Source organism: Sus scrofa, chromosome 1, assembly GCF_054392235.1.
Source record: "Sus scrofa isolate SSC_HxYL_T2T_F1_AM1 chromosome 1, Sscrofa_HxYL_maternal_Yorkshire_Landrace_v2.0, whole genome shotgun sequence".
In the NCBI taxonomy this organism is placed as follows: domain Eukaryota; kingdom Metazoa; phylum Chordata; class Mammalia; order Artiodactyla; family Suidae; genus Sus; species Sus scrofa.
Window position 1 is genome coordinate 80289074 of NC_139383.1, and position 20228 is coordinate 80309301.

General features: G+C 37.7%; 1 protein-coding gene across 5 annotated transcripts in view; it reads right to left on the reverse strand.

Annotated features, from left to right (window-relative positions):
- Positions 1 to 20228, reverse strand: part of HS3ST5 (heparan sulfate-glucosamine 3-sulfotransferase 5) — a 291616-nt gene that overhangs the window by 160087 nt on the left and 111301 nt on the right. The gene's annotated exons all lie outside the window — the stretch shown is intronic.

Consider the following 20228-nt stretch of genomic DNA (forward strand, 5'->3'; position numbering starts at 1 on the left):
ACCACAGCTCACGACAATGCTGGAGCCTTAACCCACTGAGCAAGGCCAGGGATCAAACCTGCATCCTCATGGATGCTAGTCAGATTGTTAACTGCTGAGCCATGAAGGGAGCTCCCTCTGGATATTCATTTTAATAAAAATAAAGTTGTTAAGGAGATGATGAAAATTACTTGTTCCTGTTCCAATTTTTATTCTGACAGCCTTTCTAGGAGGAACTGGCAAGTGAGTATGAATTCAGGGTGGTTAGAAATAGAAATCACCTATATATGAACATAATTTCAAATGTTCTGGGTGATTGACTAGAAGCAGGAGAGGAAAGGGGAAGATGAGGGAGAGGGAAAGTATGGAGAGAAAGTACAAATCCATCTGGATGGCTGTGTGTTGGTGAGCTGAGGCACCAAGTTCAAGGTTTTTCTCCTTTCAAGGTATTGTAGAGAGAAAATTCTCAAGTGATCTTTCAGTGTATCTTCAAAATCCACGAAGGGCTAACATTTTCATTCTAATAGCATTTAACGTCTTTTACAGGTTGTTCGTGGTCTTTGATTTTTCTGTCAAAGGCCAAGGTGGAAAAAATGGATATGTCATCCATAACAAACATGTAGATATTGTATTGTAACTGAACCAGATGGAATAAAATGGAAAAGTTGCCAAAACGCTTAGCTAAAATATTCATTACTGGTAGTAATTACAAACTGAAATTAGGAAATAAAAGTTCCATACGGGCAGAAGTGATTTTTGTAGCTCCATTCATCTGTGTGCCCCTGTAGGTATATTCCACATTTTCATTGCATAATTTGAAAGCAAAAGCCTTGGACCTCAATTACAGGAACGACAACAAAAAAGCATTAAAAAAATCTGTGATCACAATTCACGTCTTAAGGGATTTTAGCTTATTTTCTCCACTGTAGCAGCTGCTCTGACTTCGGAGAAAATGACAGATAAGAAAACTATTAGCACTTCTCCAGCTTAGGCAGTAGCGATGTGAACACTAACTAGTATCACTCGGACTGACTTATTTGGGGCTGCAGGAAACGGCTTACTGTAAAAGCTTAACTGTTGTTTCATTACATTTTCTTTCTTTTTTTTTTTAACATATGTTATAATTGGTTACTTTTCAAGCAAAGAAGTGTTACTGTTTTCTTTCTTTCTCTTTCTTTCTTTCCTTCCTTCCTTCTTTCCCTTCCTTCCTTCCTTCTTTCCCTTCCTTCCTTCCTTCCTTCCTTCCTTCCTTCCTTCCTTCCCTCCCTCCCTCCCTCCTTTCTTTTCTTTTTAGGGCCGCACTCAAGGCATATGGAGATTCTGAGGCTAGGGGTCCAATTGGAGCTGCAGCTGCCGGCCTACACCACGGCCACATCAGAACCAAGCCGTGCCGGCCACCTGTATCACGGTAACTCGGGATCCTTAACCCACTGAGTGAGGCCAGGGATCGAACCCAAAATCTTATGGTTCCTAGTCGTATTTGTTTTTACTGTGCCACAATGGGAACTCCCTCATTACATTTTCAAAAGGCAAACAGACCCTGATGTATTGCTAAGAACATGGGCTGCACTCTGTTAAGGTTTGGGCCACTTCTGTATAATTCAGATTGAGGTTTAGGAGGTACCAAGAACTGTGGCCTTTTGGAGGGACCATACACCAGGATCACCCACATGGGCCACGTTTAGGTGGCATCCCCTCAGCACTCAGGCCAGTGGGGATAGGTTTTTGCCCACTCAGGGGCAACTTGCCACCTGCTGGGCATCTCAAAGTTACAAAAAATTCCTACTTAAATTGAGACAAGGTTTGCACACTGGTGTCATCCACCCTTTTCTCCTCATCTTTGTTTTTGGTTTTTGTTTTTGTTTTTGTTTTTGCTTTTTTGAGGCCACACTTGCAGTATATGGAAGTTCCCAGGCTAGGGGTCAAATAGGAGCTGCAGCTGCTGGCCACAGCCACGGCCACAGCAACGTGGGATCCAAGCCGTGTCTGTGATGCACCACTGCTTCCAGCAATGCTGGATCCATAACCCAGTGAGCAAGGTGAGGGATTGAACCTGCATCCTCATGGATACTAGTCGGATAGTAACCCACTGAGACACGACAGGAACTCCTCCTTTTTCTGCTCTCTGCCTATACTCCACATCCCCATGGCAGCCTTCAGACACAGAAGGCAGTTTTTAGACCTCTACTAAATCCCACTGTACCTTATCTCCTTCCAGCAAAACATTCTCCTCTCCTTCAGATGCCCCTTCCCCTGTTAGGGTTCATAGGGGCCCTACTCTGAACACACTCTCCCTATTCCAGATACAGTGCAGCTCTGAAAACACAACGTGATGTTTCAGGCCTGGCTGTAGGTGGCTCATCCTGGTGAAAGAGGGGCCATCGTCCTCTCCTCTCTGGAAATTTATTGAAAATTAAATCTAATGTCATATCGCTTTCTTAGGCAATTACTTCACATCTCTAACTCATAATTAAATAAGTGCTTAGGATCTTTCACGTGTGTTCTCTTCAAGTTCCTCTCAATGCATTTTTTTCCCCTGTGCTGGAGAACAGGACTTTACCTCTCTTTCTATTTCATTTCCCCAGATTTGGTCCAGTGTTACAGCCGGAACAGATTTTTCTGAGTCTTGGTTTTAGCTTCCATGCTCTGAGTTACTCTTGTTTCATGCTATCTGCAAATTTGATTTCTAAGATTCCATTGGTTCCTGGGAATCATTCTAGACACCTTCCACAATAGTAAAATTAAAGACAAAATTATACAAACATTTTATGTGATGCATACATAAATGATTTTCCTTTCTATTAACTTGAGGATTTTTTATGAGTCTCATGAATATAGTTCCTTAAATGATGCCATATTCCATTAAAATAAAGACTTTATTTCCTAAGACTAGTGTTTAGCTTTATATACGTCAGAAAAAATGTTAAAATCAATTTTCATTAATTAATTCCCAGATTACACAGAAGGACCAAAAAATTATTTCTACTTATGACAATGTGGTGATACAGAAAAGACTTGGCATAATGGACTAAGCTAGAAGAGTCAAATAGCATTTAAAATAGACTCTGAATGCTCAGAGGCTTTGGGATTGTTGAAAAATCATGTAAGGTGATTGCTAATGCCTAAAACATAAGGAATGGGGAAAAATACCCTCCAGTGACACGTGCATATGTTACGTACTCCACGCTGTTTTGCAACCTTAAGGGAAACAGACATAAGGACATACTGTCACACTTTGCAGATTTTGTGAGAATTAGCAACCAGACTGTGTTATTTCAGGCATGGCTGTGGGTGTGGTCTGTAACTAGCTCTCAATAATCTCAGATCAAAGGGCTCTGTGTTAATAAAGCCTCTCCTTGCTACCAGGAAAAGTGCTGGCTTACCAGGACTTAGTAGGAGTTAGACTGGGAGTTAAAAAGAGTCTCCTCTCCAGGAGACCCAGAGCTTCTTCAAATAAGGGCAGGCTTGGCTTTCTGCAAAGTTGTTGTCATGGTCATGGCAGATATTCCAAACTCCTGATAGGTTTTCCCCACAGGGAACTCCTTCATTGGGTTAGGATACTCAGGGATACATAGCAACGTTGATGTTTTATTGCTCTTTTCTCATTTACTGGTCCAGAGCACCCCTCTCTAACTTAGCACTTCTCCTCTTGAACCCTAAAGTCAAGACTTCAACATTCATAGTCTACAAGTTCTGCTAGGAGAACCAAAAATGGCTACTTCCTGCTAATATGCATTTTAATTGGATCAAAAAAAGCTTGTATACAGAGAGAACTTCCAATACTATTTAACATTTTAATAGTCTTCTAATTAACTTAGACATGTTTATTTTTTTGCAATTCCATCAAAGAAATCTGTTTTTCTATCTAAACATTTAAACTAAAATGGTTAACTCTAAATAGATTGCCCTGTGTTTCTCCAATGTTCTCATCTTGTCCACTGCAGTAGATTATAGCTTTCATGTCTTGTCTTTAAGCCTTTCTCTCAGGTATTCATCTTCTGGCCTGCTGATTCAAGCTGTCTCTGCAGCTTCCTCTCTTTTCTTCATAACATTCCAATTTTAGATATTTCCTCTGTAGACCTATTCCCAGATATCTCAATAAAAGATACAATTCCAGTTTTAAAGTACTTAGAGTCTCCTGGGAAATAAGTTCAAACATGTACAGAGGTATCTTGTTGCCTAAAAGAGGCAAGGCAAACCACTTGCCTGGCATTCAAAATCTTTCACAATCATATGTCTATAACCTTCCAATCCATCTTCATCCCCCACTCAGCCTCAGTTCATGTATGGTGAATTCCAGCAAATCAAATTGCTTTCAGATCTTTTTCTATGTTCCATACACCTTCTTGCCTCTCTCTTTACCTATAAATGAATCCCAGGTCCTTCCTCATGGGCTATGCTCTTTCTTTTTCTTCCACTGGTTTTCCTTTCCAAAAGAGTCCTCCCTTTTCCTGTTTTTACACCTTTACCCATCTTATTTTTTCTTCCTGTCCCTTATCTTATTCTTGAATGCCCAGCTGCCCTTTACAAAGCCTCACCTTATCAATTGGCAGTAAGTAAATTTTTCCTTCTTTGAGCATCTAAATGTATTCATTTGTGCCTCTCCTATAGGATTTATCACTTTTTTTTTTTTTTTTTTTTGCTTTTTTAAGGGCCACACCCACAGCATATGGAAGTTCCCAGGCTAGGGGTCTGAACTGGAGCTGTAGCTGCTGGCCTGTACCACAGCCACTGCAATGCCAGATCCTTAACCCACTGAGTGAACCTGCATGCTCAAGGATACTAGTCAGGATCGTAACCCGCTGACCCACAACAGGAACTCCTAATTTTAAATGAATTTAGAATTCTAGAAAAGTTGTAGAGAGGTTCCTGTATATCCTTGAATCATATTCTCCTAATGGGAATCATATCTCACATAGCTATAGCATAATTATCAAAATGAAGGAATTAACATCAGTATAATACTTACAACTAAACTGGGAAGTTTCTTTGGATTTCACCAGATTTTCCAGTAATGTTCTTTTTCTGATCCAGGATCCAATTCAGGATCCCACACTGCATGCCTGCCCCTTTGTCTCCTCCACACTGTGACAGTGCCTCAGTCTTTCCTTATCTTTTGTGACCTTGACATCTTTTACCTTATAATATCATTACAGTTGGACGCCTATACTACCTTGCTCCGCTATCAGTTTCGTAAAAGATCTGTCACTGAGACACGTTTTTATTCCCAATAGTATCTAGCACATGGCAGGAGCTCAATAATTAATACTTAACTACATGTCAGAAACAATTAGAAAAGATAGTAACAAAAATCTACATAATTAAATGCTGAGCTGTGTGCAATAGCGACTTTAAGTTGTGACAAAAGTTAGAGAGAAAGAGCTTGAAATTTAAAACAGAAAGCTCTTCTTTGCAGATACTATATCTGAGTCCACCATCTGAGCTCCCAGAGCAGGAATCATCCAAGCTTCCAGCCCATGAGCCCATCATAGCACATGGATACCTGATGACAGCAGGAAGGGCAAACACAGCCTCGGTTCTAGCATCTAGCATGACTACTGGTGGATCTCGCTACCAATAGACCTCATCTGTCCTGTGGCTGGGGTGGGTCTTTGATACTTATACAGACAATGAACTGAAATAATTACTCCCTCCCTCTCTTACACCTTAATTTCTAATTGCTTCCTGTTAAGAAACTCAGGATGGAGAACTCTAGCCTTTTTGCCTGCAGCCCTTAGTGCTGGCCTGGTTCCCTTTCTGGTTCTCCCTACAAGGGACTGACCAGTGTGTCTGATGCCTCAAACCATGAACCCAGTACTCACCTACCCTCTGGTATCCAGTTGCCTGAACTTCCCCATTGCTATGACTCGTCTGGCCCTACTGAGTCCTGCTCCTCTTCCCTGAAGCCAGAAGAACCCCCAGCTGACAGGTCCATGCCTTTTGTACCCTGTCATACCTGCTGGTTGTACCCCTCAACCATGGAAGCTTCTTTCTCTTTCCCACCAGCACCTCCTTCTAAGTCCTGGCATATTGTAGAATTGTGCCCAGGCCCCTTACGACTCAGCTGTCTTTAGTTATTTCGCTTTGTTTCTAATCTCAAATTACTATGACATCTCACTGCTGCTGTAGAGGCTGACTCTGTGTTTTTCCCTCCTGCTGAATGTGTTAGCATTGGCCTATTGAAGATTCCACCCATCTTCTGGGGCCACAGAAGCTTTGCTTTGTTTTGAAGGGGCTGTCATTACTGACATTTGAAAGAGGGTGCTCCTTAATTTCAATTCCGTGCTGCATCAAATTCAGATCATTCCCAAAGACTCAGAAATACCATTTGACAAGTTCGAGAGAAATTGAACTGATATCTGTTGGATTTTACTGAAGCCCTGCTGCATAATTTTTCATTATCTTTGGAAGGCCTTACCACAAAGAGAAAACATGCCTAGTAGGGTCCCACAGAGGTGTTTTGACATTAAGCTTAATAAAGCATGAAGAACTCATTAATAAATAATGTTCTGCTAGGTTAACAAATAAAGCTGAATGCACTGGCTGGACCCTGGAGTAAATCAAATCACGCATGCAGCCGTGCAACTTGTTAACCTGCGGTGGTCTCTTCACAACGTCTGGCAGAGCCCAGGGCACCAATACACAAATGAACCCAGCACATTACAAATGCAGCCACTTTCAGTTGTTATGACAAAAACTGTCATTTTTCTTCATACTCTATGGGTCCCAAAAAGTAAACAAACCATTGATGCTGATCAGGAGGCATTCCAATGATACATTTTAACTCTGCTAGAAGAAAGGTTCCACTCATCAGCAAGTCTACACAATGGTAGACACAGTTACACCTTCTTATCTCGTGGCCTTTGTCTCACTATCTACAGGTAGTTGACCAAAGAGAACGAGGGAACGAATTAATGTGTGCAGGCAAGCTAATCTACCTAGTCAGATGGTTATTGAGGAACTTTTCAGTCTGACCCAGAAAACTTTCAGGGATGTCCAGAAACCTTTCAGGGATGTCCAGAAACAGAGAAATGAATCATTCTCCCTTTTTAAAAGAAATGGAACCGAAGCGCTGGAAGAATCCTTTCCTGGATTCAGAAGGTTGTAGAGTTTTGGCTGGAGAGAGATTTCATGGCTGCCCAAAGCAGGTCAAAGCTCTCTGATCAGTGGAGGGTGGGTGGGCAGCCTCAGTACTTTGGGCAGCTGTATTCCTCTTTTGGTTCTCTGGTGCTTAAGGCAGTTGCTGCTTCAAGGAAGCTCTTCTGATGATTAAAAGCTGATGGACAGCTGTCAAGTGTCAGTTAAGCATGACTCACTGCAGCTGCTCAGCAATCTGGAGGGAGAGTCTCTAGCCCCACACTCTTCAAACGGCCCACACTCTCCATTCCCTATGGGTTTAGCTGGAAAGCCAAACACTGAGCAATAAAATGTAAACTTTTCCAGGCACCATTTTGATGGAACAACTTGTTGGGTGGGTTCAATTTCAACTCGAAGGCCTTGCCAACCATGCCCATATGTACAAATTTACCCATCTTGCCAGACCTTTTATGTGGTTATGATGACAAAACCATTAGGTTGCCATTTACATCCCTGTTCCAAAGCTGCTGCTTTAAAAGCAATCATTATCCTGAGAATGAAAGTATGCCATTAAACACTTTTACTTGAATATTTTCACAATTTCTATAAGCTTATGTATATACTACACATTCATATAGTTATATAAAGTTATACATTGGTAGTTTCTTCACTTTCAGGTTTATAGAAACAATGAAAATGAAGGAATAATCAGGGCTCAAAGTGATATATAACAAGATTTCATTTTTGAGAAAATGAGAGGCCATGTGAAATAACAGCAATGAGAATAGTCTATAACTATTGAGCCTTACAAAGCACTTTATGTGACACTTCTTCCTTAATTCCAACAGCCCTGGGATGTTGGCAATATTATCTTCTGCATTTTACATATGAGGAAACTGAGAGACACTGAGTTGAAAGTGTCCAAGATCACAGAGAAAGGAAGCAGCAGAACTAGGGTTGTGATTTTAGGTGATATGATTTCAGAGTTCACCTGCTTAATTTCTATTCAATATCACCCCTGTACATTATCAGGAAATTTCATTATGGATGGTTCTACCACTCAACTAGAAAAAAATGGGACCTCCTTTTTTTCCTCACATTAAAGTGAGTTTAGGGTAGCCTAAATATTCAAGTCACCTTCCTGAATGATTCTAAGAAATATTTAAGTTACACACATATAGATGGTCCCCAACTTATGATTTTTTTTGATTTTAAAATGGTGCAAAAGCATTATGCATTCAGTAGAAACCATATTTCAGATTTTGATCTTTCCCAGGACTAGCAGTGATGGGTATGATACTCTCGTGATGCTAGGCAGTGGCAGTGAGCTTTGTGCAGCCACAAGATCACCAGGATAAACCGACACAGAAATAACCATCCTGTGCCCAACCATCATTCTTTCACTCTCAGTGTAGTGTCCACTAAATTACATGAGTTATTCAACACTTTATTATAGACTTTGATGATCTGCTCAACTCTAGGCTAATGTATGTGTTTTGAGCACAATGTAAGGCAGGCTAGTCTAAGCTATGATGTTGGTAGGTTAGGTATATTCAATGAATTTTCTTTTCTTTTCTTTTTTTGGCCCTGACCTCAGCATATGGAGCCAGGAATTGAACCCAAGCCACATGGTAACTGAAGCCACACCAGTGACAATTAGAGTCCTTCACTGCTAGGCCACCAGGGAACTCCCCATTTTCTACTTAAGATATGTTCAACTTAAAATGGGTTTACAGGCTTGTAACCCCATCATAAGATGAGGGAGATGTACATTTAAATTATATTATTTGCTTGATATCATGAAGTTTCTCAATGTCAAGTTGCAAAGTAAAATTGAAAATATTCATTTTGTTACCTAAACAGTTAAGCAGTTCTAGTTTGTGACAAATGTCCTTGACATTTAGCCAAACATATGTTGGTATAAAAATATTTCTTCAGGTTGTGGCGCAGTGGTTGACGAATCCGACTAGGAACCATGAGGTTTCGGGTTCGGTCCCTGCCCTTGCTCAGTGGGTCGACGATCCGGCGTTGCCATGAGCTGTGGTGTAGGTTGCAGACGCAACCCCGTTGCTGTGCCTCTGGCGTAGACTGGTGGCTGCTGGTGGTTGCGGCTCCAATTGGACCCCTAGCCTGGGAATCTCCATATGCCGCGGAAGCGGCCCAAGAAATAGCGAAAAGACAAAAAAAAAAAAAAAAAAAAAAAATTTCTTCAGAGACTAAACAATACTTAAAACCTTGGTGTTGAAAATTTTGGTTCTTTTGGCAAGGATGAAAACTGGGTTGAAAGGCTCCTAAGTCTTTTATTAGATATCAAGTTTTGAAAGAAAGATCCCATTTCTTGATAAGCTAGGACCGAGCTGGGTCTTAGATAGTCTACTCTGAAGAAGCACGAAATGCAATGCATTGATTAGTTCTAGCATGAGACTGTATTATTTTATCCCTATTGAGAATCAAGCACCTTGGAGTTCCCATTGTGGCTCAGCTGGTTACGAACCCGACTGGTATCCATGAGGATACAGGTTTGATCCCTGGCCTTGCTCAGTGGGTTAAGGCTCTGGTGTCACCACGAGCTGTGGTGTAGGGTGCAGATGTGGCCCAGATCCTGCATTGCTGTGGCTGTGGCTGTGGCTGGTGACTATAGCTCCAATTGGACCCCTCGCCTGGGAACTTACATATGCCTCAGGTGCAGCCCTAAAAAGCAGAAAAAAAAAAAAAAAAATCAAACAAGTCAAACACCTAACTTTCCTATGCTCACAATCCAAATCATTAGGAAATATATTCTGTTATCAACACATGAATAAAATGTTTTTTGTATTCTTTTGCCTGTTTGTATGCACTGAACTTGTTCACATATGAAATATAGAAATATAATTTATATGGCAATCCATACAGAAATTTCTCATTATTATTAACTCTTGTGTAATCTGACTAATGCCTCTGTGCTTTATTTGTCCAAATAGATTGAAAGCTCTTTGTGGGAAGAAGCTACATTTGGCATTTCTTTGTTATCCTTTGAAAACACTTTTACTTTCCACAGTGAGTGATTTATTATGCAAGTCTAAACTCTAGAAAAAAATGTGTAAATGCAAATACTCATTTCCAATAAACATAGTGCCCAAGGCACTATTTCTAGCTTATAATAATTTGGGTATTATATTACATGATACTGTCTGTCAAACCATACTCCCAATCACATTATTTTATTCTTGCCAATTTACATAATGTGTGAAAAGACAATGAAAGGCAAAGGTAAGTTCAATTTTCTTAGCCCAAGAGAGAACTGAAGACACTCTCAGATCACATAGGTTTACACAGAAGGGAAGCCTGGCCCACCAATTCCCTTGGTTATCAGAGGCCAATTTATCTAGGAAGTGATTAAAAACAGAAAAAATAATGTCCCTTTGGGAGAAGTATATGCAAAAAATGTTGCTGCCTTCTAAATCACATCAATATTCATGTGAGTGGGGGAGAGGAAAAGGAAGGGGAAAGAAATTTCCAAGGATATCACTAAGGGCTTCAGACAAAATGAATTCAATCAATCAAAAATATGCATAAATCAGTTATTTTCACAGTTTTTTTTCCCATTGGTAATCTGAAGTATATTAGCTTCGTATATTCTTAAATCTCTTTTTTGTTACAGATGAAAATAAAAAAAAACAAACTAAAATGCCTACTCCTAGAATGCTAATAATTAGCCATCACATTAATAAGAACCAGGTGTAGTTTTAAATTATAATTTCAATTAATTTTACTTATTATAGAATACGTTCATTGAACTGCATCATGGATATTGGGACAGTTAGAAGATCCAGCTTAGCTTGGTAGTCTTATAAGATTTACAAGTGCACAAAAGCAGAAGTACAACCTGGGTGAATTGATCATTTTCTTACTTTATTCACTACCAGACAAAACCATTTAAGCCTTGATAAGTTCACAAAGTTCTCATTAAGTCTCTGGACCCTAGGTATTTACAGCTGTTTTCCATAATCATCTTCATCAATCATTTAGCACCATGTACCTAATGTTATACACACCTTTTAATGCATTTAAAATTTAAATTATATTGGCTTAATAAATGATATGCCTGGAAATACATGTGAAAATTCTACTCTGTACAATGAGAAACCCTCATTTTATCATTCTATAAAGCCATAGTTACAGCCTTCCTTTCAAGAAAATTTAGAATCCATTTACAAGAACTCAATGTACAGCACTTTAAGATGTATGATAATGCCTAAACTAAAAATTGCCATAGAAAACTAATTGATATTGCTTTGTTTAGTTTTTTTGCATATGAAACTCCCTAGGCTTAGCAGATACAGTTTTTTATACTTGGCTTTGCATCTTGAATATATTGCCTCTTTGCTCTGTTAAATCTACTGGAATTATTTTCCAGCGAGTTACATAATTTTCCCTTATGAGAGTTCAGAGAGTTCTCACATGACTCTGTATCATTTCCTAAGACTCTGAGGAACCCAGGGCCCAGATGTTACTTAAGCTGTTTTCTAAACTCAGCAACTTTACTATATATAATTTTCTCCTTCCACAATTCATTGAAAAAAATATACTTGTGTTTCACTGGTGCCAGGTATACTGATTAGAAGGTAAATGATTTCATGACTCACAAATCATTTTACTTATTTCTCAAAGAAAAAAAATCTCCAAAGATCATTCTAATAAAAACATATAATTTCTGGTAGTGCTGAAGAGGTTTTTCAAATAACAGCCCTTTCTTGGGAGCTTAGACACACTCCCTGATGAGAGGACTTTGTGGAATTTCAAATGTATGGTCAGCTCTCCTTAATTGAAAGGAAACATTACTTTAATAATAAGCACTGGGAGTTACCAAAAAGTCATGGATTGGGATTTAAAAAAAAATAGATTTCTGTCCTAGCTCTACTACTAGTGGACTTCTTGGACCTTAACACATCTAACCTGCACAGATTTACCCTCTTTGGGAAGTCGCTTTTACACCTGTAAAATAAAGGCAGTTGGACTAGAATTTCTGGGGTCATTTCCAGCTCAAACAGGCTGTGATTCTATAGCATTGGTAGTTAGGGCTGTACATGGTTATCAACATGAAAATAATTCTTTTTTTTTCGCTATTTCTTGGGCTACTCCCACAGCATATGGAGGTTCCCAGGCTAGGGGTCTAATCGGAGCTGTAGCCACTGGCCAACGCCAGAGCCACAGCAACGCGGGATCTGAGCCACGTCTGCAACCTACACCACAGCTCACAGCAACACCGGATCGTCGACCCACTGAGCAAGGGCAGGAACCGAACCCGCAACCTCATGGTTCCTAGTCGGATTCGTCAACCACTGCGCCACGACGGGAACTCCGAAAATAATTCTTAAAGTGGCATCACAAAGTGAACTAAATTAGAAATAACTGTAGATTTTTTTTTTTTTTAAATAGGTACTCAAATTTAGAGTGCTTATTTGTCTGGGAATCAAGTAAGAATCTCATCTAAAGTGTCCAAAACTAGATATTTTCAAAATCCAGGCTAATTCTAAAAGTTAATATATTCTAGCTTGACCTTTGAGTCTTTTTGAACTAATTAGGCATTGCTTAAAGTTACTGATGAGGATTATGGTTATACTGTTACCATAATTTAATATTATTCCATGGATTATAAATTACTAGGGCAAAAGAAAGAAATTTAAACTTAACCTTTGGAGTTCCCGTTATGGCGCAGTGGTTAACAAAGCTGATTAAGAACCATGAGGTTGTGGGTTCGATCCCTGGCCTTGCTCAGTGGGTTGAGGATCTGGCATTGCCATGGGCTGTGGTATGGGTTGCAGATGTGGCTCAGATCCAGCATTTCTGTGGCTGTGGCTGTGGCGTAGGCCAGCGGCTACAGCTCCTATTAGACCCCTAGCCTGGGAACCTCCATATGCCGCAGGAGTGGCCCTAGAAAAGGCAAAAAGACAAAAAACAAAAACAAAAACAAACAAAACCCCCCAAAACCCACAAAACTTTTACTCTTCACTGTTTGACCTTTTTTGGAAATTCTTCAGCATCATTTGGAGAACACTTGTTAATTAGACTACCTATGATAAACCCAAGCTCTAAAGCTAAAAGTTAATAAACACATGCAGCTGACTCTTCAATTTGGGAGCAACTCTAAGGTAAGCATCTCAAGTACAAATGTCAATGTATAGCAGTTTTTAAGTAAAAAAAGAAAATTTGCGCAATGGTCATTTGATAATGACTCCATTCTCCAAGTTCCATCCATATATTCTTATTTTAAGACAACTAAACTGAACATAGAAAAACATCTGCCAGAAAAACTGGTACAAACAGTACTGGATTTGATCCTACGCCTGTCACATCATTCTCTCCCCCTTTTACCATTCAGTTTATATTTTCTTTTATACCTTATCATCATCTATGATACTACATAATTCACTTACTTGTTATGATTATTTTTTCTTATTCACATGTCCTAAGAGAATGCCATGTTTTGTTCACTGATGCATCTCAAATCCTACGACAGCCTGGCACTTAGTAGTCATTAACCAAATACTTGTTGAATGAGTGAAGAAATGGGGTTTGCAATGGAATAAAATGTATCCAGGTACAGGTCTTCCTTCTCAGCTGAAATCACAGTACTATGCATAAAAAAACCTCCAAAACCCATCAAGCCAGTATGATCTATAACATTTATACTGGGCTTGGCTGGACATTTACTTCTTCTGCTATGACAAACCAATCATTGAATTCAGCAGTGTGGACCCATCACATGAAAATGTAGTGGTCATGGGATGGTGCTTATGTACATTACTCATGAAAGAAGAGCAATTCATGGAAGAGCAAAGTGAATTCCCTGAGCATCAGCATGAAGTTAGAAGAGTCTGTGGTTGTATATCAGTGGTTCAGACACCCACCTCAACTATTTGATTTCAGCCAATGTGATGAAACTGCCGTCTAGAATTTTCTTGGTTTTTTTTTTTGGTCTTTTTTAGGGCTGCACCCACTGCATATGGAGGTTCCCAGGCTAGGGGTTGAATCAGAGCTATAGCCACTGGCCTCCGCCACAGCCACAGCAATGTTGGATCAGAGCCATGTCTACAACCTACACCCTCAGCTCAAAGCAACACCGAATCCTTAACCCACTGAGCGAGGCCAGGGTTCGAACCAGTGTCCTCATGAATACTAGTCAGATTTGTTTCCGCTGAGCTACAATGGGAACTCCCAGAATTTTCTTACTCAAAGGATAAGACCAATATCTTAGTAAGCTACAATATAGTTATGCGTGGTTTACGTAGTTTGATTTGAACTAAATACAGATTTGATGATGTTAATACTAGCAGAAAAAAGATGTTTGAGCAATCTCTCCTTTCTCAAAGTAAGGGAATGTGGGCCACACGATTGAGGTGGAGGCCTAGTAAGAGAAATTAAACTGAAGAAAATTTAGGTTAATTAGAAAAACTGTGCCATCTAGGAAAAAATGCTACCATAAAATAGAATAGCTTCATTTATTTATTTATTTATTTATTAATTTCTCCTGAACTAATAAAGGCTAATGTATTAAGTTTTTATTTTTGAATATTTTTATCCTTTTATTTTAATAGGCTGAGTCACATGCTGGCATATATGGCATTTCTTCTCAATTTTAGGTCAAAAAAAAAAAAGCAAGATTTTTTTCCCCTCATAATTTTTCATGCTCTACAAAGTTTGCCATCATAAACCACTCTGCATTTATTATACATAGGTATTACTTTAGAAAAGCAATTCAACTGTATTTCATTTCATTTGTGAAGCTAAGCAGCTTTGCATTATAACTAAGTTGAGTTAATGGGACTGTGTTTAAAGGATGTGTTAACCTGGGACAGAAGTTACCTAGATGTTTCTTACTCAACTTCGAGGAGTCTGCAAATGAAGGCAGGAAACCTACTGAGAACAGGATAAAAAAATTATTACAACATGCATTCCTAAACTGAATGAAAATTTTTGCTCAGCAGACACCTCTTGACTGCAAAAACTGAAATTACATCCTGCTGTTAAGTATACCTGTTGGGAACAACAACAACAAAAAAGATTACCGGTTGGCTTGGACTTGGGGGGAATTCAAACATCCTACTTTTCTTGAAATCAAGTAAGTGTAATGCATACATTTACAGTCTTAGACACTATCTTTCTTTTCACAAAGAGAAGCAATTTGTAACACTTTTTGTTGATAATGAAAAAAATTGTCATTAAGTACTTGATTAATAGGTAGTTTTGTCTGTCACATCAGAATTCACTTGAAAATAAATTTTAATATGTATGTTTTGCTTTACATTCTTTCTTGTTAGTCCAGCACCTAAAATATGGACTCTTTGATATTTTGGGGGATGTTCTTAGAAGTTTGTTTGCTGAACAAACTCTTGTGGTAGCCCTTAAAGTTGTTATTTATCCATGATTGTAAACTTTCATTATGTATTAACATATCAGCATTCATTATTTTGAAAAGAGGCATTAACTAACTTAACTTTTTCTAATATTGTGATTCTAATTCCTAATTTCTTTAGATTGTATTTGTCTGGTATACTTTCGCCTAACCTTTCATTTTCAAATTTTTGAATAATTTTGTTTTGGTTGTATCCTGGTAGATAGCTTAGAATTCGGTTCTGCTCTGTGATCCAATCTGAAAATATTTTCTTTTCTTTTCTTTTTTTTAGGGCGGCACATGGAGGTTCCCAGGCCAGAGGTTGAATCAGAGCTATAGCTGCTTGCCTACACCATAGCTACAGCAATGCAGGATCCAAGCCAAATCTGCACCCTACACCACAGCTCACAGCAACGCCAGATCCTCAACTCACTGAGTGAGGCCAGGAATCGAACCTGCAACATCATGGTTCCCAGTCGGATTTTGTTTCTACTGCTCCATAACGGGAACTCTTGAAAATATTTTCTTTGAAAAGTCCATGTATTTCTTCACACTTATTGGTATGAAAGATGTGACAAATCTATTTTGTCATAATATCTTTAAATTTTATGTTAAAAGTTTTAAAGAGACTTTTTTTTTTTTTTTTTTTTTTTTTGCTTTTTAGGGTTGTACTGATGGCATATGGCATATGAAGGTTCCCAGGCTAGGGGCTGAATTGGAGCTGCAGCTGCTGGCCTACACCATAGCTACAGTAACATGGGATCTGAGCCCTGTCTGCAACCTACACCACAACTCACAGCAATGCCAGATCTTTAACCCACTGAACGAGGCCAGGGATCGAACCACAACCTCATGGTTACTAGTCTCTTCTTTTAATTGTATGAGGTGATGAATGTCCTAAGTAACCTTATGGTGATAATCATGGTATCATGGTAATTGCATTAAATGTATAAATGTATCAAATCATCACTTTGTCTATACTTTAAATTTATACAATGTTATAGGTCAGTTAACTTTCAATACAGTTGGAAAAAAATACAATGATCAAAAAGTTTCCCTGCACTTAAAGAACTCTATGTATGCCCTGTTACATAAGAGTAATTACTTAATCCCTGCTTGATAATTATCATTTCATGTCTTATTCTAACTATGTATGAAGTTATACAACATACAGGCTAGCTGGATCAGAGAATTTAGACTGGGTTTGCTGTTCTTTTGTATGAATTGTCACTTTCATTTTCTGCTTCTCGAAACTGACAAACTTCAGATAAATGCAGATTTAGTTTTCCTACTCTAAACTCTCTAAGACATCATTTTGAAATTAAATTACACAGCTTATGCCTAAAACATAAGGGCCAGATTCTATCTTCAAATACACCACCTACTCTCTAACAACAGAATTTGGCCCTAAAAACCCATTAACCAAATATTGTCATTAAACTAAAGAGCTAATTACTTTGGATTCAGACAGAATGAACAAAATCATAGGCCAATCACAGCTGGTAGTAATAATGGTAAGACTAACCGTATGTTCCTCTGGAGATTTAAAGAACAAAGATGTATTAACACTAATGTAGCCAAACATATAACATTATCTTCCAAACGGAGCAAACTATGACAGTTAGAAGATTCTTGAAAACACACTGGAATTATGTGATACAAGAGTTAAAGAGTATTCTAAGGAATTAATGTCATAATTCAAAATTATCAGTGTTTAATGAGGAGGGAAGCTTGGGAAATTTACTGCAATTATCCACAAATGAAAATTCATATCTAAAAATCATTTTGATCTCACTGGAAATACTATTCTCATATTCAAATCAGTTTAATACTACAAGATGCAAAAGCCTTGCATTAAAGGCTATTTTCCCCCCATTTTTAAAAGTTTTATTGAAGTCTAGTTGATTTACAGTGTTGTGATCATTTCTGCTGCACAGCCACAAAGTGATTCAGTTATACACACACACACACACACACATCCATTCTTTTTCAGATTCTTTTCCCATATAGATTATCACAGAATATTGGGTAGAGTTCCCTGTGCTATACAGCAGGTGCCCGTTGGCCAACCATTTAAGGCTATTTAAAATAATTGTTAGAAGGACTACCTTATAGATCTATGAAAGTGAACTTCCCAGATAATTGACTATTTTCTCAGCCCTTAAAAATATGTTAAAATTTCAATAATAGCACATACTTTTTAAAAAAATTTTATAAAACTTGAGAAGCAGTAAAAATTAGCCATAATTTCATCAACTGGTCATAACCGTTAATAATATTTTGATGTAGATCATTTCAATTTTATTCCTATGCATCCTAGAGTTTAAAATTTTTTAAAATTTATTTTTAAAAATTTTATTGGAGTATAGTTGACTTACAAGGTTGTATTAGTTTCCGGTACATCTGTAGCTTTTTAAAATAAGAATGGACATTACAACATGGTTTGTAACTTTGCTGTTTTCATTTACAATATATTATAAGCATTTCACCACATCAATAATTATACTTTCACTATGTAAATGTTAATAACTTCCTGCTTCTTATACTGAACATAATAAACACATTTTCATCTTTTTGGCTGTCTCACAAATATCATTATTACACTATTTCATAATAATACTAATACTCCCCAGAGGTTCTTACATATTTAAATCTCCTTTCTTTTATAGTGAATGGTCCCAGATGGCTCTACTCTTCTAAAGCTCTATCTTGCTTTTAGCTATTTTTCCCTCTCAAAATCAGATTTCCATATACAGCTAACCCAGAATGAAATAAACCTAAATTTGCTATCTTCATTTGAGATTACTGACATGGTAGATTATCTACTGACAGCTAAAATAATTCATAATTTCAAATGTAATTACATTTGTAAGTACTCTGGTATTTCCTTCACTTCTTCAAACTTCATCTTGGAGGAATATTTTTTCCTACCTTTCTTACCCAAGAAATCATTATTGCAAAACACTTGGCTAGTTTCTCCTTGTTAATAAGTCATGCCTGACCCAACTGATGTTTACTGCTCTTTGTATGAAGCTTTTTTTACAGCCAAGTTGGGAAGAGAAAAGAATGCAATTATATGGGAGGGGACCAGACTAGAAGATCTCAATGGTCCATTTCTGCTCTGAAGCTTTATACTTGTATAAAGTTTCTGAAATTTATTCTCTCATCGTATATTTTACTTCATGAGCATAGGTGCTATCTCACCATGGTTCCCTAAAATTACATTGTAAGTTTTCTTTAGGGAGCCATAATTTAAGATAAATACAGCAATGATAATGAACATGACTCACTTGAGCCACAACTTAAGAAAAATATGCCAATGATAATGAGCGTGACTCACTTGAGGACCCAATTCCATTCTTATTCCACCTGCTCCTCTGCAAAGGAAAAAAAAAAAAAGAAAGAAAGAGAGAAAGGAAGAAAGGAAGAAAGAATAGAAGAGTAGTTTCTATGTTTTTCTGAAATTGATGTATAATAGAAGATCTGCACTAAAAGCTTTATGAAATCTTCTTTGGGGACTCTATTGAACCCTCAACTTGTATACTACATATTTAAGGATTTTACCATTTTGTGTACTGTAACTTCTAGGTTTTTACCATCAGATATCGCAATCTTACTACTGAGAACAGTTCTGACAACAAATGCATGTGAAAATCCATTATTATGGTTAATCCACTTATGTAAATTTTTAATTTTGATTACTTGAAAAAAAGTGCTACTTTATCTTATGCATTTGACTCTATTCATTTTCTTTGTGTAATACTGAGAGCTAAAATGTGTAGATAATTTGCACTATAGGGGCATACTTCCTTTTGATTGAAGGTTCATTTTTGCCTTTTGATATTTTATGGGCAAGAAAGTCTATACAATATGAACAATTGCACACAAAGACTGCTAGAGAAGAAAACACCTATCACCCCAATGATTTTGATTAAAAACTTCACTCTTCACTGTAAAAATAATATCATATTGAACTTTAAAAAAAATCATCACGATTTAAAATCTGAGTATGTCCCTCTCCAGCATATCTTTTACTGGAATAAATAAAGCAACCTTTGATAGACTTAAAATCACAAATGATAAAGATGCTAAATGAGATACAGGAAAGAGAAATAAAGTGATATGCAATAAACTTACATGTACCCTGTTAATATATCATAATTTTGAAGATTTAATCTGCGAAAAGAAGAGTAGCTAAAAGGGTATTAAGCAGATCTGTTCTTTTGAAATCTTAGGTTGAGTTTTCAAAATGAGGAAACATAAGAAAAAAGGAAAAATCCTCAAAAATATAGAAATGCTTAGCCAACTCTTATAGTAATTCATTATTTTCATCTTCTAGATATTTCTTAGGATTATACCCAATAACCATAAACATCTGAATAAATTAAAACATTTCATGGAACAGGGAAACAACTAAAGAGAGCAATGATGGAACTTCACTCTAATAGAGAGAGACAGCTAGGGATTAGCTCATCATACTGAACTTTAAAAACGAATATGAAAAAGGATTAATAATTCAATTGGAGGGTCAAAAAAGGAGCAGTGATTATTTAAAAAATATGCCTTCCTTACTTATTCTTGTGACTGAAGGAAACAAACAATATAAAACTGCTTTAAATACTATTTGAAAAGTAGAAGTATATTATTTTGAATGCCAACTTCTGGTGTTTCTCAAAGCCCCAGCACCTACCTTCATCAGGATCATTTAGGGGTGAGTAGCTGTAAAAATCCAGATTCCTGGACCATATCCCAGACCTACTGAATCTAACTCTCTGTGAAAGAGGCCCAGGAATCAGTA